This window comes from Agelaius tricolor, unplaced genomic scaffold (genome assembly GCF_023055355.1).
Source record: "Agelaius tricolor isolate 1412-34295 unplaced genomic scaffold, bAgeTri1.0.p SCAF_52, whole genome shotgun sequence".
Taxonomy (NCBI): domain Eukaryota; kingdom Metazoa; phylum Chordata; class Aves; order Passeriformes; family Icteridae; genus Agelaius; species Agelaius tricolor.
In genome coordinates this window covers 1352206-1375880 of record NW_027269312.1, presented here as the reverse complement: position 1 = coordinate 1375880, position 23675 = coordinate 1352206, and the positions used below count along the sequence as shown (strand labels likewise).

Genomic DNA, 23675 nt, shown 5'->3' with positions numbered 1-23675 from the left:
GGTATGAGGATCCCCTGCCCCACTGTGGGTTGGCATAGATGGGCCGTCTCGCATCCATAGCGGGAGGGGGCTGAATATGGCCCGCACGCCCCCCCCCTCTCCCGTTTCCCGGGGCCGGGATCTACAGTCCCTAGCGAGGTGACCTCTCCTCCCACAGTTCCAGCAGACCCCTCTGGGGCGCTGCTGGGGCGAAGGTGTTGCCTGGGGAAGCTGTGCCGGCTGGGGGCAGTTTGCCACGACATGACCTGACTGACCACATTTGAAGCAGGCCATCACACTGGTTAGGGTGTGTACGGTTGCCTGAAGTGGGGTCAGCTGCTCTTCCCTCACAACATGCTCAATCATGTCAGCCAGGCTGGCCCCGGCCGGTAGGAAACGCAATATATCTTTGGTTACGGTATTACATTGTTGCCGGAGGCAGTCGGTTATCACCGGGCTTTTTGCGACAGCGGGTAAGTTAGAAGAGTCCACCGCAGCCTGAAGGCGGTCAACAAATTGTGTAAAGCCTTCACTCTCCCCCTGTTTGATGGTCGACCATGGTGTCGGTCTGGCCACCACCCTGGATGCGGCACGTATAGCTTCTCTGGCCGCCCGGGAAGTCGCCCTGACTTCCTCAATCCGAAGCTGCGCAGCTTGTTTCTGGGGTGTGGCTACTTCGTCATGCTTCCCCAACAACCTAGATAAACTCGACCCGTGGAGTGGCTGCCCTTCCCCCGCTGTCTGAGCGAGCATGGTTGCACATTGGTCCGTCCATTCCTGTTTAAATATTATCAAACCCGCCCCATCAAAAAGCATACGGCTTATTTGCACTATATCGAAAGGGAGTAAATCATCATTGCTAAAAAGACCATCCACGAGAGTGGAAACCACCCCTGAGTTAATTCCTTTTTCTGAGATAGCTTTTACTATTGTCTGAACATCTTTGGAATTAACGGGAGTATACGTTCTTTGCTGGTTCCCCTGGGGTCCTGTAATTCTCACCAGGAAGGCATGCACCGATGCTGCGGGTGCCCATTCCGCGCATTCGATTTTGATTTTACCCCAATCGGTGAGTTTGTATTGGGGCTGGTTCCCGGCTGTGTTAAAAGTTTTATTTGGTTTCGTCCGAAACCGCATTGATTCTGTTTCCTCTGTTTCTGAGTCGCTGCTGGACTCGGTGGGCTCCGCAGAGCAGTCTGGGGAGGTGTGGTTCCCTTCAGAGTCGGAAGTCAACTGCCAATGAACTTCTGGTCTCCCCTGCCGTTTTGTTTGGCTACGGCCCCGCTCCTCCCCTCGGGGGCGGTGCCGCTCCCGCCCCCTGGGCTCGCCCTGCCTCCCGCAGGGAGGGATCTCTCCCATATATGGTGGCAGCAGTGGGCGCGGCTCCCGAGCGAGTGCCCGCCCTCTGTCGCACCCCCACGCATGCATGTCTGCTGGGTTCGGGTTCTTCCCACCGCGGGCTGACGGGCTCCACCCCCCTTCCCGGCCACCCGCGCCATATTCGAACGGGAAAGGCGGCGGATCCCCTCAGCCACCCGTCCATGCGCTTGCCTTCTCGATATTTCGGGCTTCTGCCGCCAGTCCCTCCCAAAAGGACCGCGCGAGTCCCTCCGCTTCTTGCGCTAAGTCGGCTAGCGGCGGGGAAGGGATAGGCGAGGGGCCCGCGGGCATTCCGGGGGGTTCCAGGGGGGGTTTGGGCCAGGGCGGGTCCCCCGAAAGGGTCAGGGGGTCCCCTGGGGGCTCTGGGCTCGGGGAGGGATGGGATGCGCCTGGCCCCCCCGTCTCCCCGCTTTCAATCGAGTCGCCACCAGGGGAGTTTCGCGTTATCGCCCCCTCCCCCAGCTGTGGCGTGATTAACAGACAGGAACGCGCAGCATTCCATGTCTCCCGTTCTTCTAATGCTTTGCGTAGGGCTGCTTCTGCCTTCCCCCACGCTTTCAGGCTTTTGCTGCTGCCTGTGGCTTTTGTGTCCTCTGCTAGCGCGACAGTACATTTCTGCCACACCTCAGAGTGCAATATATCTATGGGTCAAGAAATGACCCCAAGCTCTAGGAGTCTCGTTAAAGCGAGATTAAAATTCCTGAGTTCACATTTGATTCCCCATTGCATATGTATCAAACTTACGACCTTCGCTATCGCTTCCATACGAATCGCGGGTCCCGGGGCGTCCCCCTGTTCCGGGGCTGTGAATGCTGTCCCCTGGCCAGGAGTACTCCCGTCGCCCGGACTTGCGTCGCTCCCGGTTTTCGGCACCACTATGTTGCCTTCTTGCGAAGGCCACGGCGACCTGGTTTCGGAGTCCAGCACTGCGATCTCCTCCTTGGGATCCTTCGTGACCAATAACAGACGCTAACACCAATGTGGTGGACGGTTAAAGGTGTTTATTGAGGGGTCTCGAGGGTATTTATGGACTAAGGGGTTTCTCTACGTCAGAAAGGGGTTTGGCTATACATTCTAGGGTTAGTATGGAGTGGAAAGTTACTGGCATCCATAGGTTAGGGGGGGCTACCTGTTTGGCTACATTCCAAGGATGATCCTTATCTATGGGGAGAGGGGCAGAAGGATTCCTGTAATTTTCCGTCACAGCCCGAAATCTTCCGAACACCTGTCTCTTACTACTACAAAACTCCTTCTAACAAACATACCCTTTGCCTTCCTGGTTATCCAGTAAGACTGGCTCAGCAATTCTTTTCTTCTATATAAAAACTTGTTCAGACTCTACATGTAAAAATCTTTCTGCTAAGCACACATATCTGTGAGACTTTCTGTCAAACTTTCATCCTTCCTAACACCAAGGTGTCCATGCCAAATGGATGTGGTGCATGGGTGGCTGTGACACAGACATGTCCCCCTGCCTCTCCAAATCATTTGGGGACCATCCAGACACACTTTCTCACAAGAACTGCTCTCCCCACGGGGACAGTTTTTGGGGACAGCCACCACATCCTGTACCCCGGGTGCCTTCCCTGTAGTGCCATCCTCACCCAGCCCTGTCCCTTCTCCCTTCCAGCCCAGACCCTCGGCCTCACTGGTGAGTCCTCAGGGGATGCTATGGCCCCACCCCGCTGTCCCCAGCCCCACGCTGTCCCTGGCAGGCTGGTGTCCCCTGTCACCCTCAGGTGCCCAGACCACCCAGCTCCTGGTAGAGCCCCCCTGGAGGCCGGCGGTGCTGTGGGACCGGGTGACACTGACCTGCTAGGGCTCGGGGACCACCAGTGCCACCACCTGATTCAAGGCTGTGCATCAATGGGGGCAGGAGGGATGTGACAACCTCAATGTCACTGGGAGAGGCACCTACATGTGTGACAGACCCGTCAGTGGTCTCAGCCCCCGCTGTGACAGTCTTAGATGCTGAGGGGGGATCTTTAATGATCAGGGTGGCCCCTGAGAGGTCAGGGTGGGCTCCACTCCCTGGGTGGCCTCACACCTCTCATGTGGCGAGAGCCTTTGCCCTGCCCAGAGGGACATCCCAGTGCACCCAGATGTCCCCGGTGCCATGGGGAAACACCTCGGACCTGTCTCGAGCCCCTCAGTGAGATGGGAACCTCCTGTCCATTAGATGAGCTGGTGCTGCAGGTGCCAGCATGGGCGCTGATGGAGTGGGACATGGTGACACTGCGCTGCTGGGGCCAGCAGGACAACATGGTCACCAGGGTGTGATGTTACAAGGGTGAGAAGGATCTGAGGGGGTCTGTCAATGGGACTGATCTGTCCCTGTCCCCCCTGCAGCTGCACCACAGTGGCTGCTACAGCTGCGGGGGCTTGGTGGAGTCCTTTATGCAATGGTCAGCAGCAGTGACAGTGCACGGTGAGCACCCGCGCGGCTGGAACTCCAATCTCCTGACACCTCCAAAGCCACTTCCCACCGTACTTAGAGTCACAGTCCTCACTTCCCTCTCCTTCCCAGAGCTCTTCCCAGAGCTCTTGTTGGTGCCAGTGCTGGAGGTTCCCCCTGAGCCCACCGAGGGGTCCTCCCTGACTCTCAGCTGCCTCAGCACCCCCAGCCCCCTGCAGCCCCGAGCCCCCCTCCTGCACATGTTCTACCAGTATGGCCAGGTGGTGGGGGGCCCACAGGGGTCCCCGCAGCTGCTGGTGCCCACCGTGTGGGTCTCCCACTCGGGGAACTACAGCTGCCAGCTGCACTCCAAGGCGGGGGGGGGAAGTGCGGAAGAGCGGTGCCTGGCTCCGCGTCACGGTGCACAGTGAGTGCGGGGATGGGCATGGGGAGCCCCCAAAGCCTCCTCAGGTGCCTTGCCTGGATATGTCCATGTCCCCCTGACACCTTTCTTGGGTCCTTTCATCACTCCCCTTGTCCCTGCACCCCTCCGTGTTGTGACCCCCGGGGGGGATGGTGACCCTGATGTGTCCCCCTCTGTTTCTTGCAGTGGCCACAGGAGTCGGTGGGGCCCTTTTGCTCCTGCTCCTGCTCGTGGCTGTCATTGTGGCCTGGCACTGGTGGAACTGTGTGTGTGGGTGACAATGGGGGGATGCGGGCCCCAGGGAGCTGGAGAGGCCCCCAGAGTTGGGGAACCATAGGGTGGCACCCACAGCCTCAGAATTGTGACCTTGGTTTGGGGTCCTGTAGGGATTGGAGAGGTGCTAGAGGGTCCTGTAGGGATGTTGCAGGTATATTCAGGGGACCTGGGGGTGTTAGGGGGATCTCTGTGCCTGCCTGGCTTTGGGTTTTTGAGGCTGAGGTGGTCCGGGGCACTGGGGAGGTTCATGAACTCTGGGGGACTCCAGGGGCACTTCGGAATCTTGAGGAGAATTGAGGGTCTGGTGGACCTTCAGGAATCCTGAGAGAGGTCATGGCCCAGGGACCCCACAGTCTCCCCGCCCCTCTTTCCTTTGAAGCTGCCAGGAAGCAGCAGGAAAGGTGAGTGGGGAGCTCAAACCAACCGCTCTCCTTTTACCCCAACCCCCAGAGACCTCCCATTCCCTCCCCACATCCCCTTTATTCCCTCAGTCGCCCCCGCATCCCCCGGCATCCCCAGAGGAGGGGGAGGTGCTGTACACCCATGTCATGGTCACCAAGAGGGCAGGGGGTGAGTACAGGGGGGACACACGCAGAGGGACACGTCACCCACCAGTGTCACCCCACCCAGATCCCACAGCCCGTGTCTCTCGCAGCGTCCCCCCGTGCCACCACCCTCCAGGATCCCCAGGTGACCAACGCGGAGCTGTGGGGACCCCAGGGGCGACCACGGGAACCCGGTGACATCTACGGGAATGTGCTGTGACACTGGGGGGAACTGGGGGCACTGGGGGTCCCCACCCATGGGCACCCACTCGTGTCTGTGCTGCCACTAAAAACTGCCCCAATCCCTCCCCATGGGGACACAAAGATCCCAAAGGGCTGAAAGAAAAACAATTTGCTGAAACAGCAATGAGAGAGAATAAAACCAACAGCAACAGCAACAAGGTTCAGAGTCCAAATGGTCACAAAAGGAGCAATTTCCAGGGAAAGGCCTGAAAAGGAACAGACCTCATACCTTTCCCCCAGACTGGCAGGGCCGTGAACCTTCCTTGACCTGATGGCAAAAGCAGCCTTCAGGAGGCTCTGGATTCTCTGGTCCTCTGTCCCTAACTCCTTCTCTGCTGTGTTCCCCACACGATGTTGTCACAAATGCCCTGTGGGGGTTCTGGAGCCTCCCCCTTTTCCAGAGCAGTCTTGATCACGCCATGGCACAGGGTGGTGTGTCAGAGACAGGAAAAGTTTGATGTCTGGAGACATTTTGGATCACCTGTGTGCAGCAGGGGTGGGTTAGTCCTTACTTTTCATGAGACAGGGCCCCATCTGTCCGACTGTCTTCCAGCCATGGCACACTGGGGACAGTGTGATACTCTGCCAAAGCCAGCTCCTGAGTGGCCGGGTTTCCAGAAGTGCAACATGGGGAGAGGACCCTTGCTGGCCCAACTGGCTTAAAAGGTAGAGCATGAGGTGGCCACTTCCATGACCCGGGCTCCTCTTGTGGTGTCTGTCCCATCGATGCTGGAACCCAGGAGTTGGCAACTCATTTAAATGGGCAATATCTGCCAAAGAAAGTGGGAACGTTCCTGGAATGGAAAGAAGACCCATGTCTAAAACTCTTTTTTCATTTCAAAAATGATTTGGCTTTCAGACCAAAATGTAGGAAAAGGAATAACAGCTCTTTACTGAGAAATTAATAAATCAGAACAGAACAAACAACACAAACCCAGAACTTTCCCTCCCGCTCAGCGCTGTTGGTTTTTGTGGCAGTTATAACCGCAGCCAGCAGGGGCCGCTGCAGGGAGCACTCCCGGCCAGCAGGGGGCGCCCCGCTCCAGCTCCATCCCCTCAGGGGCCGTGGCGGCCTCGGGTGGGAGGGAGGAGGGGAAATCGCTCCTTTTGCAAACTCACGGCCACCAATCGGTCCTGGCACCACCACCGGCAGCAGGCAGAAGCCGCCAAGGCAGCAGGTTGGATCCCAGTGCCCACTGGCAGCGTAGCAGTGTCCCGGGGCCAGGCACACGCCCTGCACAACACCCGTGACCGCTCTCCATGATGCCAAATGGAAGGAAGGTAGCGCCTGACCCCAGGCAGGTCTTGGGTCCACAGCAGCACCTCTGGTGGCTTTAAACCACAATTCCTGCAAACCCTCAGCCTTTCACTCAGGTGAGAAATGCAGGGATGGAGCAGCTTTGGGGACACCTGGAATCCAGACAGGGACACTCCCCAAAGCCCCACCATGGCCACGGGCAGAACCACTGAATGATATTTCCACACATTTCTGACTTATCTGGTGGCCACAATCCAAATTCAAGCATTCTTTCCATGAGGTTCCTGAAGGCCACTGGTTTTGTTCAAGAAGGAGGGTCCAAGTCAGGTTGTTGAGCAGATGGCTGTTCTCTTTGCAGTAGCTCTGGGGCTCTGTTAGTCCCTTACAAGGAGGAACAAATGATCAATTGCTGAACTGGTTCCCCCATAGCGGTCCCTGCGGTTGGCCTTTCCAGCTAGCCCTTCTCTGAAAACCAATAAAGTCCCTCACAGAGCCACTGCTTGGGTTCCTTTTGGTTTTGTGCTTGTTGCAGGGCTGAGCAAACCACAGGCAGGGCCTTTTCCCCCCACAGAATTCTCACCTCTGCAGCAGCTCTAAAGCTGCCAGAATCATAGCCAAGGGGGCAGGGGGGACCCTCAGGTCCTGGCTGCCCCCTGGGGCTGGGCAGAGCAGGGCTGGGCAATGGCCATCCCTGTGCAGTGGGGCTGGGTCATGGCTGGGCCCCACCCTTAGATGGCCACTGGCTTCAAGGAGCAGGAGTTTGGGAGCTCCTTCCTGCCTGGGGCTCCATTCCCAAGCTGCTCTTGATGGCTCAGATCCTGCAGGGTTTGAGCAAGAATGGAGAAGTCTGGAATCCCCCGGAGCTTCCATCGGCCAGACAGGAGACCCTTGTCCAGCATGTGCCCCCCCTGGGAAAGGATCCCCACAGGACAGGAGCCCCCCTTGATGTACCCCCCCAGGACAGAACCGGCCCCTAGTGTGACAAAGGTGTCAAACGGCCTCTTCCTTCTGCTGCAGGAGAGAGAAAGTGAAAGTGTTGGTGGGGGCACAGCCGGACACCCCCATCCCCCACAGCCTCCCCAGCCCTCCCTGCAGACCCCTCACCCCTGCTTCCCCCACCCTGGGCTTCCCCCAACCCATTTCCCCCTCAGGTGCCCCCAAGGACCATCAAGGCACGAACTGGGGGCTTGTGAAATTGAGGGGTAAAATGATGGAAATAGAAATAAAGAGAGGGAAAAGTCACTGCGAGCTGGGGCGGCACAGACCCAGAGCCCCATGAAATCTTTCTGGGGTGACCCCAGGCCACTGGCACCTTGTGGGGGCTGTGCTGGCTCTGGGTCACCCAAAAATATGAAGCACCCAGGGAAGGAGCTGCAGCTCATGGGCTCACCCAGCCACTGTCCATCCCTGGCACCCTCATTCCCCTGGGAACCAAAACATGGGACCCCCATTCCTTATGTCCCACCCTCTCTGTGGCCCCATTCCCAGTACTGACATTCCCAGTATCTCCATGGCCCAGGACCCCATTCCCAAGGAACCCTGTCCCATTCATTCCATCCCCTGAAATCCTCCTAGGACCCACCATTGCCCCATCCCATGAACTCAAATCCCTGGAGCCCACATTCCCCTGGGACTCCCATCCCTGAGTCCCCTTAGCTCTGGGGATGTTCATTCCCATGGCACCCCCATTGCCAGATATTCCCCCTCCTCACCACCGCCATTTCCCAGTGACCCCATTCCTGCCTCCCCAAACCCACCGAGCCCCCCACTTCAGGGAACCCAATGTCCCACTTTGTCCCACCCACCCATGTCCCCAGCCTGTCCCCACCCTGCGGCCACCAAGGGCCACCTACACATGAGGGTGAGATGTGACCTCGCTTCCTTCCCCTTCATCCGAAGAGCCGCCAGTAAGGGGAGCGGTGGCCACAGCAGCGAGTGACAGCCAGTGCACATGGCTGGGGACACCGGGATGGCCGGGAAGGTGGCGCTGCTCCTGTGGGGTGAGTGCCCTGGGCACGGGCCTGACACCCCAGGGATAGGGAGGGGAGGGGGCACAGGGGGCTGTGGGGTTCCCTGAGGTCCCCAATGCCAGCAGTGCCAGTCCATGTTACCCACAGTGGACCTTGGTGGGACTGGGGATGTAGGGTGGCTTTGGGAACAGGAACAGGGGGCAGGAATGGGGGGCAGGAATTTGGGGATGGGGATGTGGGAACAGGAATGTGGGGACTGGCACCTTTGGGCTCAGGTAGCTCTGGGCATAGGAACAAGGGAACTGGGATACAGGGACAGAAGGGGACAAGTACGGTGAGAATGTGGCCATGGGGATGGGATCATGGGGAGGGGATCATGAGCTGGTGGGGGCGACCTGGGCCAGCATGGGCTGTGTCTGTGGTGTCCTTAGGCCTGGGGTGTCCACAGTGTCCCCATGCTCTGCCCCAGCCCAGGGTGGCCACGGTGTCCCTATTCCCAAGGTGTGTGGTGCATGGGTGGCTGTGACACAGACATGTCCCCCTGCCTCTCCAAATCTTTTGGGGACCACCCCCATGCACTTTCTCACAAGAACTGCTGTCCCCATGGGGACAGTTTGGGAACAGCCCCCACACCCTGCACCCCAGATGGTGCTGTCCCCATGGTGCCACCCTCACCCAGCCCTGTCCTTTCTCATTCCAGCCCAGACCCTTGGCCTCGCTGGTGAGTCCTCAGGGGATGCTATGGCCCCACCCCGCTGTCCCCAGCCCCACACTGGCCCTGGCAGGCTGGTGTCCCCTGTCACCCTCAGGTGCCCAGACCACCCAGCTCCTGGTGGAGCCCCCCTGGAGGCCGGCAGTGCTGTGGGACCGGGTGACACTGACCTGCCAGGGCTCAGGGACTGCCGGTGCCACCACCTGGTACAAGGACGGGCAGCGCTGGAGGCAGCAGGGACCCAGCCACGTCTCTGTCACCGAGAGAGGCACCTACACATGTGACAGACCCGGCACTGGGCTCAGCCCCCCTGTGACAGTCTCAGATGGTGAGGGGGGATCTTTAATGATCAGGGTGGCCCCCAACAGGGCTGGGTGGGCTCCACTCCCTGGGTGGCCTCACACCCATCGTGTGGTGAGAGCCTCTCTCCAGGACACCTGGACGTCCCACTGCACCCCAGTCCAGCCACATGTCCTCAGTGCCATGGACATCCACCTCACTTGTCTTGAGCCCCTCAGTGAGATGGGACCCTCCTGTCCCATAGATCATCTGGTGCTGCAGGTGCCAGCACGGGCACTGCTGGAGGGGGACACGGTGACACTGCGCTGCCGGGGCTGGCAGAACAACCCTGTCGCCGGGGTGCGATTTTACCGGGACAAGAAGGATCTGAGGGGGTTCATCAATGGGACTGAGCTGTCCCTGTCCCCCCTGCAGCTGCACCACAGTGGCCGCTACAGCTGTGGGGGCTTGGTGAGGTCTTTTATGTCACAGTCAGCAGCAGTGAAAGTGACAGTTCACGGTGAGCACCTGCACGGCTGGAACTCCAATCTCCTGACACCCCCAAAGCCCCTTCCTAGTGGACTCAGAGTCACAGTCCTCTCCTCCCCTTTCCTGCCCTGAGCTCTTCTCGGTGCTGGTGCTGGAGGGTCCCCCCGTGCCCACTGAGGGGGTCCCTCCTGACTCTCAGCTGCCTCAGCACCCCCAGTCCCCTGTGGCCCTGAGCCCCCCTCCTGCACGTGTTCTACTGGGATGGGCAGGTGGGGGGAGGCGGGGGGGGGGGGTGTGCAGGTGTCCCCACAGCTTCTGTTGACCATCGTGGGGGTCTCCCATTCGGGGAATTATGGCTGTGAGGTGCATTCCAAGGGGGGGCCGTGCAGAAGAGCAGCACCCGGCTCCCCGTCACAGTGTGCAGTGAGTGCGGGGATGGCATGGGGAGCCCCCATAGCCTGCTCGGGTCTCCTGGTTGGGCATCTCCATGTCCCCCAGACACCATTCCCAGGTCCTTCCATCACTCCCCTTGTCCCCTCGTCACACCCCCATGGTGTGACCTCATCCCCGACATCCCCCCTCACACCCGTCCCCCACTGTGCCTATCCCCCCACACCGGCTGCCAGCCCCTCCCAGTGCTCTCAGCCCTGTCTCTGTCCCCACAGTGCCCGTGGCCAATGCCACCATCACCCCCGGTCCCCTGTCACACCAGGTGCGTGCAGGTGACAACGTGACCCTGCACTGCTCAGTGCAGGTGGGCTCAGCCCCTGTCACCTTCACCTGGCTGCACAATGGGCAGGAGGTGGCCCAGGGTCCCCTCCTGGAGCTCGGGACCGTTGATGTGGGACATGTGGGCACCTACCAGTGCGTGGCCACCAACCAGCTGGGACAGGACAGGCACCGCGTGTTCCAGGCACTCAGCCCTGAGCTGGCCCTGGAGGTGATACCACAGAACAAAGGGGCACAGAGGGACACAGGTGGGGGTCACACGGGGTAACTGTGGGGTGCAGGACCCCTGGGGTGATGGGTGACCCTGATGTGTGCCCTTCTGTTTCTTGCAGTAGCCGCAGGGGTCGGTGGGGCCCTTTTGTTCCTCCTCCTGCTCGTGGCTGTCATTGTGGCCTGGCACTGCTGGCATCATATGGGTGGGTGACAATGGGGAGACAGGCGTCCCACGGAGCTGTAGAGGCCCTCAGAGTTGGGAAGTGATAGGGAAGCATCCAAGCCTCAGAATTGTGACCTTGTCTGCGGGTCCTGTAGAGTTTGGGGAGGTGCTGGAGGATTGTGCAGGGATGTTGGGCGTTCTTTAAGGAGCCCTGGGGGTGTTTGAGGACTCTCTGTCCTTGGCAGGCTTTGGGTTTTTGAGGCTGAGTTGGTTGGGGGCACTGATGAGGTGCATAAGTTCTGGGGGGCTTCAGGGATACTTTGGGTCCTTATGGGAGTTCAGGAATCCTGACAGGCTTCAGGGCCCAGGGACCCCACAGTTACTCCTCCCCTGCTTCCATTGCAGTGGCTAGGAAGAACCAGGAAAGGTGAGTGGGAGGCTCAAACCACACTCTCCCCTTTTACCCCAACCCCCAGAGACCTCCCATTCCCTCCCCTACATCCCCTTTGTTCCCTCAGGGCCCCCCCCGGATCCCCTGGCCACCCCAGAGGAGGGGGAGGTGCTGTACACCCACATCGTGGTCACCAAGAGGGCAGGGGGTGAGTACGGGGGGGACACATGCAGAGGGACACGTCACCCACGAGTGTCACCCCACCCAGATCCCACAGCCCGTGTCTCTCACAGCGTCCCCCCATTCCACCACCCTCCAGGATCCCCAGGTGACCAACGCGGAGCTGTGGGGACCCCAGGGGCGACCACGGGAACCCGGTGACATCTACGGGAATGTGCTGTGACACTGGGGGGAACTGGGGGCACTGGGGGTCCCCACCCATGGGCACCCACTCGTGTGTGTGCTGCCACTAAAAACTGTCCCAATCCCTCCCTGTGGGGGCACAAAGATCCCAAAAACCTGCGAGAAGAACAATTTCCTGAAACAGCAGAGAGAGAATAAAACCAACAGCAACAGCAACAAGGTTCTGAGTCCAAATGGTCACACAAGGAACGATTTCCAGGGAAAACCCCCAAAAAGGAACAAACCCCAGACATTTCTCCCAGCACGTTTCCTCCACCAGAGGAACCTGGCAGGGCCTCAACCTTCCTTGCTCTGATGCCCGAAGTGGCCTTCAGGGGGCTCTGCATTCTCTTGTTCCCTGTCCCAAACTCATCCTCTGCAGTGTTCCCCACACAAGGATGTCACAAAAGCCCCATGGGGGTTCTGGAGCCTCCCGCTTTTCCAGGGCAGTTGGGATCAGGCCATGGCACAGGGTGGGGTGTCAGAGGCAGGAAAAGTTTGATGTCTGGAGACATTTTGGAACACCTGCGTGTGGCAGGGGTGGGTCACACTTTGCTATTGGTGAGACAGAGCCCCGTCTGTCCATCAGTCTGTTAACCATAGCATATTGGGGACAGCATGCCACTCTGCCAAAGCCAGCTCCTGAGTGTCCACGTGACTAGAAGTGGGCTCTTGGTGGCCCAACTGGCTTATAATGCAGAGCATGAGGTAGCCAAGTCCCTGACCCTGTCGCCTCTTGGGGTGTCTGTCCCATCCACACTGGAACCCAGGAGTTGGCAACTTGTTGAAACGAGAAATATCCGCCAAGGTAAATGGGAGCGTTCCTGGAATGGAAAGAAAACACATGTCTAAAACTTTTTTTAATTTCAAAAATGATGGGGCTTCCAGGCAAAAGTGTAGGAAAGGGAATACAGATGTTTCCTAGGAAATTAATAAAGCAGGACAGAAAAACAACACAAACCCAGAACTTTCCCTCCCACTCAGCGCTGTTGGTTTTTGTGGCAGTTATAACCACGGCCAGCAGGGGCTGCTGCAGGGAGCACTCCCGGCCAGCAGGGGGCGCCCCGCTCCAGCTCCATCCCCTCAGGGCCCCTGGTGGCCTCGGGCGGGAGGGAGGAGGGGAAATCGGTCCTTTTGCAAACTCACAGCCACCAATCGGTCCTGGCACCACCACCGGCAGCGGGCAGAAGCCGCCAAGGCAGCAGGTTGGATCCCAGTGCCCACTGGCAGCGTAGCAGTGTCCTGGGGCCAGGCACATGCCCTGCACAACACCTTCAACCACTCTCTATGATCCCAAATGGAAGGAAAGCTGCACCTGACCCCAGGCAGGTCTTGAATCCACAGCAGCACTTCTGGTGGTTTTGTGCCCCAATTCCTGCAAACCTCAGCCTTTCACTCAGATGAGGAGGGCAAGGATGGAGCAGCTTTGGGGACACCTGGAATCCAGACAAGGGACACTCCCCAGAAAGCCACTATGGCCACGGGCAGAGCCACTGACTGATATATCCACACATTTTTCTCTTATCTGGTGGCCAGAATCCGAATCCAAGCATTATTTCCATGAGGTTCCTGAAGGTTGCCGGTTTTGTTCAAGAAGAACGGTCAAGCTTAGGTTATTGAGCGGATTATTGTTGTCTTTGCAGTTGTTCTTGGGTCTCTCATTTCCTTACCAAGATGAACAAATTATTATCTCATGGACTGGCTCCCTCAAAACGGCCCCTGCAGAGGGGGTTTCCAGCTAGCCCCACTCTGAAAAACCATCAAAAGCCCTCTCATGTTGTCATCTTATTGCAAAGGTTCCCATACCTTCTTGGTGATTTCTTATGGGCAATTCCTAGCAGCACTGAATCTTTCATCTTCACAGCATAGCTAAAAAACACCAACTCTCTTTATCCAGCTAACTCACTCTTTTGTAGCACTCGTCTTCTCATTGGACACAGCTGTGGCCTGTTAAGGGCAGGCTTGTTCTTAATCTTTGGTGATTAGTACAGCTGCAACTCTTCAGGTGTGAGGCTACTTTCTGCACTATCTTTATTTTCTTACATTCTATCCTTCCACACTCTCAGAGCCACTGCTTGGGCTCCCTTGGGGTTTTGTGCTTCTTGCAGGGCTGAGCAAACCACAGACAGGTCTTTTTCCACCCACAGAATTCTCACCTCTGCAGCAGCTCTAAAGCTGCCAGAATTATAGCCAAGGAGGCAGGGGGGACTCTCAGGTGCTGGCTGCCCCCTGGGGCTGGGCAGAGCAGAGCTGGGCAATGGCCATCCCTGTGCAGTGGGGCTGGGCCATGGCTGGACCCCACCCTTGGATCGCCACTGGCTTCAAGGAGCAGGAGTTTGGGAGCTCCTTCCTGCCTGGGGCTCCATTCCCCAGCTGCTCTTGCTGGCTCAGATCCTGCAGGGGACGAGCAAGAATGGAGAAGTCTGGAGTCCCCCAGAGCTGCCATGCCCAAGGACAGGACACCCTTGTCCAGCCCGTGTCCCCTCTGGGAAAGGATCCCTACAGGACAGGAGCCCCCTGGATGTTCCCCCCAGAAGAGAACCCACCCCTGTGTGAGAAAGGTGTCAAACGGCCTCCTCCTTCTGCAGGAGAGAAAAAGTGAAAGTTGGGGAGGGGGTAAAAGCTGGACCTCCCCATCCCCCACAGCCTCCCCAGACCTCCCTGCAGACCCCTCACGCCTGCTTCCCCCACCCTGGCCTTCCCCAGCCCATTCCCTGCTCAGGTGCCCCTGAGGACCATCAAGGCATGAACTTGGGGTTGTGAAATTGAGGAGTAAAATGGTGAAACTGGAAATAAAGAGAGGGAAAAGTCACTGCGGGCTGGGGGAGCACAGACCCAGAGCCCCTTGAAATCTGTCTGGGGTGACCCCCAGGCCACTGGCACCTCGTGGGGGCTGTGCTGGCTCTGGGTCACCCAAAAATATGAAGCACCCAGGGAAGGAGCTGCAACCCATGGGCTCACCCAGCCACTTCCTATCCCTGGCACCCTCATTCCCCAGGAACCAAAACATGGGACCCCCATTCCTCATGTTCCACCCTCTCTGCAGCCCCATTCCCATTACTGACATTCCCCAGTATCTCCATGGCCCAGGACCCCATTCCCAAGGAACCCTCTCCTGTTCATTCCATCCCATGAAATCCTCCTAGGACCCACCATTGCCCCATCCCATGAACTCAAATCCCTGGAGCCCACATTCCCCTGAGACTCCCATCCCTGAGTCCCCCCATGTTGTGGTTTGTTATGTTAGTATGTTCAGTTCCCCCACTGTTGAGCTGTAATGGTTCTGCCCAGGTTCTCCTCCCCTCTTCAGTTATATGTCAATCACCCAGCTCCTCCCTTGTTACCCCGGTTACTGTTGTATCCCCTTCAAACCCCACCCCCAGCTGCCTATCAGTCACGCGGCACTCCTGCCTCCTTCTCTAGAACCTTCTAACAAGGGTGTCGGGTGATTGGCTAAGGGGCCAGGGTCCCTCCCTTGATTCCCCGCTGTTGGTTCTCCCCTCGTGCCAATCTTTTGTGTGTTACCCCTCCCTGGACTCCCATTTGTTCCCAAACTGTTACCACCCCTACCGCCCACTCCCTTTATAACATGATGTATCCCCACCCTCGGGGCTCTTCAGTTCTTGGCCTCTTTGGGGCTCTAATAAACCTGAACTTGCCACCAACTAAGAGTCCCCTCTTCTTTTCTCACGGATCGAAGCTTGTCTACGGCCACGTCTTATCTGAAGGAAGAGCTGTCACCGCAGCGTGAAGCACTAGCCTTAGGCGCTGTGCCCGACGCGTGAGTCGGGAGAGTGCCCTCACGGCTGCAAGCGGGCTGGCCAGCTAGCCGGGACATTCTCCACCAGCCAACCAGCTTCACCCCCAGCTATGGGGACGCTCATTCCAACGGCACCCCCATTGCCGGACATTCCCCCTCCTCACCACCTCCATTTCCCAGTGACCCCATTCCTGCCTCCCCAAACCCACCGAGCCCCCCACCCCTGGGAACCCCATGTCCTACTTTGTCCCACCCACCCGTGTCCCCAGCCTGTCCCCACCCTTCCCCTATCAAGGGCCACCTACACATGAGGGTGAGATGTGACCTCGCTTCCTTCCCCTTCATCCGAAGAGCCGCCAGTAAGGGGAGCGGTGGCCACAGCAGCGAGTGACAGCCAGTGCACATGGCTGGGGACACCGGGATGGCCGGGAAGGTGGCGCTGCTCCTGTGGGGTGAGTGCCCCGGGCATGGGCCTGACACCCCAGGGATGGGGAGGGAAGGGGGCACAGGGGGGCTGTGGGGTCCCCTGAGGTCCCCCATGCCAGCAGTGCCAGTCCATGTTACCCACAGTGGACCTTGGTGGGACTGGGGATGTAGGGTGGCTCTGGGGACAGGAATATGGAGGCAGGAGTTTGGGGATGGGGATGTGGGAACAGGAATGTGGGGACTGGCACCTTTGGGCTCAGGTAGCTCTGGGGATAGGGACAAGGGAACTGGGATGCAGGGACAGAAGGGAACAAGAGCGGTGAGGATGTGGCCATGGGGATGGGATCACAGGGATGGGACCATGAGCTAGTGGGGTGACCTGGGCCAGCATGGGCTGTGTCTGTGGTATACTTGTGCCCAGGGTGTCCACAGTGTCCCCATGTTCTGCCTCAGCCCAGGGTGGCCTAGGTGTCCCAGATCCCCAGGTATCTGTGCCACAGGGATGCAGTGCATGGGTGGCTGTGACATAGACATGTCCCCCTGCCTCTCCAAATCTTTTTGAGACCACCCACACACACTTTCCCACAAGAAATGCTGTCCCCACAGGGACAGTTTTTGGGGACAGCCACCACACCCTGTACCCTGGTGCCTCCTTGCCTGCAGTGCCACTCTTACCCGCCCTATCCCTTTTCCCTTCCAGCCCAGACCCTCGGCCTCGCTGGTGAGTCCTCAGGGGATCCCATGGCCCCACCCCACTGTCCCCAGCCCCACACTGGCCCTGGCAGGCTGGTGTCCCCTGTCACCTGAAGGTGCCCAGACCACCCAGCTCCTGGTGGAGCCCCACTGGAGGCCGGCAGTGCTGTGGGATCGGGTGACACTGACTTGCCTGGGCTCGGGGACCGCCGGTGCCAACACCTGGTACAAGGATGGGCAGCGCAGGGGGCTGGAGGGACAGGACCGCCTCAGTGTCACCAAGAGAGGCACCTACACATGTGACAGTCCCAGAACTGGGTGCAGACCCCCTGTGACAGTCTTTGATGGTGAGGGTGGATCTTTAATGATCAGGGTGGCCCCTGAGAGGTCAGGGTGGGCTCCACTCCATGGGTGGCCTCACACCCCTCCTGTGGTGAGAGCCTGTGCACTGTACACAGGGAAATCCCAGTGCAGCCCAGTGCACTCCAGAGCACCCAGATGTCCCTGGTGCTATGGGCACCCACCTCAGAATGGTCTCATCAGTAAAATGTGACCTTCCTGTCCCACAGACCCACTGGTGCTGCAGGTGCCAGCACGGGCACTGCTGGAGGGGGACACGATGACACTGCGCTGCCGGGGCCGGCAGGAAAACCATCTCAGCAGGATGCGATTTTACCGGGAGGAGAAGGATCTTGGGGGTCCCTCAGGGGAACCCATCTGTCCCTGTCCCCCCTGCAGCTGCACCACAGCAGCCACTACCAATGTGAGGGCTTGGTGGGGTCCTGGCAGCCACGGTCAGCAGCAGTGACAGTGACAGTGACAGTGCACAGTGAGCAACCCCACAGCTGGAACTCCAATATCTTGACAAACCCAAAGTCACTTCCCAGCAGATTCAGAGCCATAGTCCTCACCTCCTCTCTCCTTCCCAGACCTCTTCATGGTGCCAGTGCTGGAGGCTCCCCCCACACCCACCCTGGGGTCCCCCCTGACTCTCAGCTGCCTCAGCAGCCCCAGCCCCCTGTGGCCCTGAGCCCCCCTCCTGCACATGTTCTACCGGGACGGGCAGGTGGTGGGGGGCCCACAGGGGTCCCCGCAGCTGCTGGTGCCCGCCCTGGGGGTCTCCCACTCGGGGAATTATGGCTGTGAGGTGCACTCCCAGGGTGGGGCCGTGAGGAAGAGCAGCGCCCGGCTCCGCGTCATGGTGCATAGTGAGTGCGGGGATGGGCATGGGGAGCCCCCACAGCCTCCTTGGATCCCCCACACTGCCTGGCATCGCCCATCCCTCCCTGATGCCTGCTCTGGGGTATTCAACCTTTCCCGGATCCCTCCCTGTCTCTCACCATCCTTTCTTGGGTCCCTCACCAGGTTCCCCAGCCCCTACATGGGTACCCCCATGCTTCCCTGGCACTGTTTCCGTGTCCTGCCATTGCTGCCCCGGGTCCCTCCCCAGGTCCCCCCATTCCTGGCTCGTGTTTCCCTCCATCCCACACTGGGTCCCCTCACCCCTCCCTGGGTCCCATCCCCCTTCTCTGAGTTCTCTGCACACCCCCCAGGTCACACCATCCCCTCCCTGAGTCCCCATACCTGCCCTGGTGTTGCCCACCTCCCTCTCCAGGTGTTCCCTCCCTGACACCCCCAGCATCCCTCAAGGTTCCTTTCCAAGCACCCCCCCCAATGCCATCTCTGCGCCCGGTCTCCATCACTGGAGTTCCCCTGCCCCTCCATGAACCCCTTGGGTCCCTCACTGTCCCCTGGTTTCCCCCTCTCCTGCAGGGGCCCCGCCCTCGGCGGTGTCCCTGTCAGTTCAGCCCCCTGGGGCACAGGTGGCACTCGGGACCGCCTGGTGCTGAACTGCGCAGTGGCCATGGGGACAGGTCCCCTGTTCTTCTCCTGGCACCGGGAGGGCTCGGGGGCACTGCCTGGCACCAGCCCCCACCTGGAGCTTCACCACGTTGGCGACAATGACAGCAGCCAGTACCGGTGCCAGGTCAGCGATGGGGACAGCGTGGCTGAGAGTGACCCCTGAATGTCACCATCCTGATTGAGCAGGACCCTCGGGCTGGGGATGACCCAACCCAGAGCACTCCCATCCCACCCTGCCAGGTGCCAGCCCTGTCTGTGTCCCCACAGTGCCCGTGGCCAATGCCACCATCACCCCTGGTCCCCTGTCACACCAGGTGCGTGCAGGTGACCCCGTGACCCTGCACTGCTCAGTGCAGGTGGGCTCAGCCCCTGTCACCTTCACCTGGCTGCACAACGGGCAGGAGGTGGCCCAGGGTCCCCTCCTGGAACTCAGTAACATTGAAGTGGGACATTCGGGCACCTACCAGTGCGTTGCCACCAACCAGCTGGGACAGGACGGGCACCGCATGTTTCAGGCATTCAGCCCTGAGCTGGCCCTGGAGGTGACACCTGGCTCACCCTGGGTCACAGGTAGGGTCACACAGGTGGGGTCACCAGGGAGTACAGGATCCTTGGGGGATGAGGGACCCTGATGTGTCCCCCTCTGTTTCTTGCAGGGGCCCCAGGGGTTGGTGGGGCCCTTTCCTTCCTGCTCCTCCTCATGGCTGTCATTGTGACCTGGCACTGGTGGCATCGTGTGTGTGGGTGACAATGGGTGGATGGGGGGTCCCAGGGAGCTTTAGAGGCCCACAGAATTGGGGAACCATAGGGAACGACCCACATATCCACAATTGTGACTTTTGCTGAGGGTCCTGTAGGGTTCAGGGAGGTGCTGGAGGGTCCTGCAGGGATGCTGGGGGTTCTTTCAGGGGCCCTGGGGGTGTTTGGGCGTCTCTGTCCCTGCTGGGCTTTGGCTTCTTGAGGGTGATTTGTTTGGGGCCACTGGGGAGGTTCATGAATTCTGGAGGTGTGACCGTGGTCACAAGGATTTTCAGGATGAAGAAGAGACGAGAATGTTGACTCCATGATCAGAAGGCTTGATTTATTATTTTATGATATATGTTACATTAAGACTATACTAAAAAGAAATAGAAAGGAAAAGGTTTCTTCAGAAGCTAGCTAAGCTAAGAATAGACAAGAATGAATAACAAAGATCTGTGTCTCAGACAGAGAGCAAGAGCCAGCTCTGCCATGAGTGGTCAGTAAATCCAAACATCCACAGGAGACCAATCACAGGTCTGCCTGTTGCATTCCACAGCAGCAGATAACCATTGTTTACTTTTGGTTGCTGAAACTGCAGCTTCTCACAAGGAAAAATCCTAAGAAAGGATTTTTCATGAAAGATGTCTGCGACAGAGGGGCTTCAGGGATGCTTGGGGGTCCTGAGGGGAATTGAGGGCCCCATGGGGATACAGGATTCCTAAGAGGGTTCAGGGCTCTGGGGACTCCTCAATCACCCCTCCCCTCTTTCCTTTGCAGCTGCAAGGAAGCACCAGGAAAGGTGAGAAGGGGACTCAAACCTCACTCTTCCCTTTTAGCCGAAACCCCAGAGACCTCCCACGCCACCCCCCCACATCCCTGTTATTCCCTCAGGGCCCCCCCGGATCCTCCGGCCCCCCCAGAGGAGGGAGAGGTGCTGTACACCCACATCATGGTCACCAAGAGGGCAGGGGGTGAGTACAGGGGGGACACACGCAGAGGGACACGTCACCCACGAGTGTCACCCCACCCAGATCCCACAGCCCGTGTCTCTCGCAGCGTCCCCCCGTGCCACCACCCTCCAGGATCCCCAGGTGACCAACGCGGAGCTGCGGGGACCCCAGGGGCGACCACGGGAACCCGGTGACATCTACGGGAATGTGCTGTGACACTGGGGGGAACTGGGGGCACTGGGGGTCCCCACCCATGGGCACCGACTTGTGTCTGTGCTGCCACTAAAAACTGCCCCTCTTGCACCCCACTGAGGCACAAAGATGCCAAAGGGCTGAGAGAAGATCAATTTCCTGAAACAGCAACGAGAGAGGATAAAACCAACAGCAACAAGGTTCAGAGTCCAAATGGTCACTCAAGGACCGATTTCCAGGGAAAGCCACAACAAGGAACAAACCCCAGATATTTCCCTCAGCATGTTTCTCCACCAGAGGAACTGGCAAGGCCCTGGACCTCTCTTGCTCTGGTGGCCAAAGCGACCTTCAGGAGGCTCTGGATTCTCTTGTTCCTTGTCCTAAACTCATCCTCTGCTGTGTTCCCCTCACGAGGATGCGACAAAGGCCCTGTGGGTGTTCTGGAGCCTCCCCCTTTTCCAGGGCAGTCGGGATCAAGCCATGGCACAGAGTGGTGTGTCAGAGACAGGAGAAGTTTGATGTCTGGAGACATTTTGGAACACCTGTGTGTGGCAGGGGTGGGTCAGGACTTGCTTTTGGTGAGACAGGGCCCTGTCTGTCCATCAGTCTGTCAGCCATGGCACACTGGGGGCAGTGTGATGCTCTGCCAATGCCACCTCCTGAGTGGCCGCGTGACCAGAAGTGCCAGGTGGCGAGAGGGCCCTTGGTGGCCCAACTGGTTTAAGAGGCAGAGCATGAGGTGATGAAGTCCCTGACCGTGTCTTCTCTTGAGGGGTCGGTCCCATCCACACTGGAACTCAGGACTCAGCAACTCGTTTAAATGAGAAATGTCTGCCAAGGAAATGTCTACGCTGGGAACATTCCTGGAATGGAAAGAAGACCCATGTCTAAAACTCTTTTTTCATTTCAAAAATGATTTGGCTTTCAGACCAAAATGTAGGAAAAGGAATAACAGCTCTTTACTGAGAAATTAATAAATCAGAACAGAACTAACAACACAAACCCAGAACTTTCCCTCCCGCTCAGCGCTGTTGGTTTTTGTGGCAGTTATAACCGCAGCCAGCAGGGGCCGCTGCAGGGAGCACTCCCGGCCAGCAGGGGGCGCCCCGCTCCAGCTCCATCCCCTCAGGGGCCGTGGCGGCCTCGGGTGGGAGGGAGGAGGGGAAATCGCTCCTTTTGCAAACTCACGGCCACCAATCGGTCCCGGCACCACCACCGGCAGTGGGCAGAAGCCGCCAAGGCAGCAGGTTGGATCCCAGTGCCCACTGGCAGCGTAGCAGTGTCCCGGGGCCTGGCACACGCCCTGCACAACACCCGCGACCGCTCTCAATGATCCCAAATCAAAGGAAGGCAGCACCTGACCCCAGGCAGTTCTTAGGTCCACAGCAGCACATCTTGTGCGCAATTCCTGCAAATCGTCAGCTTTTCTCTCCCTTTTCCTCTTTCAGCCCTGTCATAGCCAATCTGGAAATGTTGAATTGATGCAGTGCGGTTTCCTGTTTGACCTGTCCCATCCCCCTCAGGTGCGCCAACCTTTGCCCCTCCCACTTTTGCCCTCCTGCCTAAGAGCTGTCCATCAATCTTAACCTTCCAACAAGGCATCGTGTGATTGGCAGATGCCCCCCAGGCCTGGGCTCATTGGTTTGTCCTAGTGTCCACATCCCTTGACCCCTCCCCTGCTCACACCTGGTTGGCCCTCACCTGTCCCTCCCCTCCCCCTGTCCCCGGGGCTTAAAAGGACACGAGACCATGCGGCCAGGTGTCTGTCTGGGAGCTGTTACCACATTCAGAACTCTACCATGCTGAAATAAAACTCTGGATTTAAGCTCTACGGCAGAACCTGCTCCTTTTCTCTTCACCGTTGCCTGAACCTTTTCCACCAAAGGTAAACGGAGTTCCTATTTTGCCTGGATTTGTTGTGAGTGCCCAGCTGCAGCACCCAGCCGGCCAAAGGTATCTCTGCGGTGAAAACACCACAGCTGCAGCCTTTGGTCCAGCAGCGAGGCCAGACGAAGCCAGGTAGGACACACCCGGAAGCATTTTGGGTCCAATATTTAATACTGAATTGCTCTGGAATGTTGAGGAAAGCTGATGTTCAGTGCTGACTCTGCCCGGGCTCCTCAGGGGGCTCCAGAGCACATTTGGAGTTCCTGCTCTTCCTGGGCCACTGCTGCTCCCAACACAGCATCTGCAGGGAAAGGAAGAGCAGATGGAGAGCAGAGCCACAATTCCAAGGGCTCTGCAGCTGCCGCTGGAGCACAGGGACAACAGCCCTGGCCGGGAGCAGTGCCTTGGGAGGGAAAAATGGGGAGAAATTGGATCTGGTTGTGCTAATGCCCCTGTTCTGCTCAGGGACTGGAAGAGCTTTAAGGAGGTGTTATAATTAGTTCTGGAGTTCCTAAAGTACAGCCATGCTCCTAAAATATCTCTGTGCACAAACACAGGGTTCTGGTGCCTCTCCTGGGGATTTTGGGATCCTGCGGCTGAGGCAGCAGCAGCTGGAGCAAGTGGGCCACTGGAACAGCACCTGGCCATGGAGAGGAGCAGGAGTGCCGGGAATTCCACAAGGTGCTCAGACGAGGGCCACAGGGCACCACTTGCCATTCCTGATCCCCCCAGATTTTGGGACAAAGAAGTGACACTCATCAGGCTCCCAAACCCCTCAGGGCTCGGGCACAGCCTCACAGGAGGTCCCAGCCCAGGCCTCGGGAATGATTTGGGAGTGCTCGGGCTCGTTCCCGACAAAGGGCAGCGCTCCGGGAGTGGTCGGCACATCCCAAAGGAGCAGCCCGGGGCTGCTGGAGCCCGAGTGCTGCGGGCAAGGACGGCGTGAGGGAGCCGGGCCCCGCTCAGCCGGCGCTGCCCCAGGAACGTCTCATCCTGCAGGAGCTCGGCAGCCTCTGCCAGTGCCGGCCCCGGGGCTGTCGGGGGGCGCGGCCGGAGGGGCCGGGGGGCAGCGGGTGGGAGGGGCCAGGATGGAGGGACCGGGACCCCCCTGGGGAGCCCCGAGCGTGGAGGGAGCGAAACGGCGGAGGGGAGACCCCGGGACAGGGGGGAGCAGAGACCCTGCGGTGGGGTCTGCGGAAAGGAGGGACCGAAATGGTGGTCCCAGAGCACTGGGAAGGGGCCCAGCTGCCATCACGCTGCGAGTGCCGGGACGGTCACGGGGTGTCCCAACCGACTGTGGCAGCGTGTCCGAAGC

At 58.9% G+C, this 23675-nt stretch overlaps 1 pseudogene; it reads left to right on the top strand.

Moving 5' to 3' along the window:
* The first annotated feature begins 3573 nt into the window (after positions 1 to 3573).
* Positions 3574 to 20499, top strand: LOC139604541 (Fc receptor-like protein 3; annotated as a pseudogene).
* Positions 20500 to 23675: the final 3176 nt, after the last annotated feature.